Here is a 1,785-nt window from a genome sequence, read left to right as displayed (position 1 = left end):
ATTGAGAGAATCCCATGGCCTCAAAGCAGAAAGTCTACCCACTGTTGGTCTGAAGCAGGGCATTTGAATTCTTAGTCAAAGCATCCATGTCTCTACTACTTACCATTTAAGATCAGGTACTGTGATAGGTAGCTGAATCCTCAACTACCATTGCAAGTATTCTCCAAAATTGTTGTTTGAAATAATAGCCAATGGCAACAAGATGATTCAGCAGGTAAAGGTACTCACTGACAATTCTGAAAATCAGAGCTATATTACCCCAAGACTCAAACAGTGAAGGTTAGAACCAGTTCTCATAAGTTGTACCCTGACTCCCACACTCATGTTATGGCATGCAAACATATACACATAATAAATAAATAAAATATAATTAAAACAAGAAACAATGGCCAAATATTTTATTTCTACACTGTTGGAAGAAAATCTGTAACCAAAAATGGACAATGTGGAAATAACAGTTTAAGGCTGACTGTTTACCTGTTCTTGGCTTCAGCTCTATTAACTGTTTTTCTCTATGCTTGTATTATTACTAGAGGAAAATAGAAAATTCACTTTAGAAATGAAAACTTAAAGATGAACAGAGAGAAAGGGAGAGACACTTAGTGAAATGGAGCTGTGCTAGGAAACAAGACCCAAGGAGACATCAGTAGAGATAGAGCCAAGGACGGGGACACAGGGACAACAAAACTTTTTACAGTTTCTTGGGGCCAGCACCCAGGAATGGAAAATCTAGTACGTTTCCCACACTAAAGTTTCTTCTGCACTGCCACTCACTCACTCATTCATTCATCAATCCACATGACTGTTGTTTGTGGAATTCACAGTATGTGCAGTGCATCTCTGGGGAACAAGAGCTAGAGAGACTCAGTGCCAATGGAGGGAGCAGACCTTCTGTGGCAAAGTGGCAAACAGACAAGGAAGTGTCTAAACAACGATGCTCACATGACAGAAGTGGCAAGTGCTGTGATAGAGGATAACCATCTTTTTTGGAGAAAATGCTTCAGCTTGATCAGAGTGAAGTAGGAGGCAGAAGTCGGATGTGGCTTCAATATTCCTTCTTCTGAGTATATACCCTGAGTGTTGGTGGGACTTATGGGTATGTTGGAGCACCTATCTGATATTAGTTTAAATTGCATGGCATATGTTATTAAGTTCTTTGATCAGCAGGTTTTCAGTACATCAGGGAGAGATTTTTTTTTTTTTTTTTTTCTGGGTGGACCTGAATTAATTTGGTGAACCCTTTCAAAGAGAAAATAGGAAAAGTAGAGATCCTTCCTTGAGAGAGTAGGAAAGGTATAGCTTCCTGAAAGTATACCTTTTGATAAAGAATGCAGTGAACTGCATTGTAAACCATTGACATGTTTTTAATCCAAAATGTCCCCAAAGGCTCATGTTTTAAAAGCTTAGTCTCCAGCTTGTGGTCTTATTTTTAAATTATATTTTTCTTTATTCTTGAAATTTGATCACATCTACCTTCAGTTCTTTCTTCTAACTTCACCCATATTCTCCCTTGTAGCTAGAGTTTTCCTGCCTTGCCCACAGTCAGGACAAATCTTTGTCACCCGCCAGTCTCACAGCCACTCAGACCCAACCAAGTAAACACAGAGACTTATATTGCTTACAAACTGTATGGCCGTGGCAGGCTTCTTGCTAACTGTTCTTATATCTTAAATTAATCCATTTCAATAAATCTATACCTTGCCATGTGGCTCGTGGCTTACCGGCATCTTCACATGCGGCTTGTCCTGGCAGTGGCTGGCAGTGACTCCTTCTGCCTTTCTGTTC

The sequence above is a fragment of the Peromyscus leucopus genome, chromosome 13 (assembly GCF_004664715.2).
Source record: "Peromyscus leucopus breed LL Stock chromosome 13, UCI_PerLeu_2.1, whole genome shotgun sequence".
NCBI classification, from domain to species: Eukaryota; Metazoa; Chordata; class Mammalia; order Rodentia; family Cricetidae; genus Peromyscus; species Peromyscus leucopus.
Note: the sequence above shows the minus strand (reverse complement) of the source record.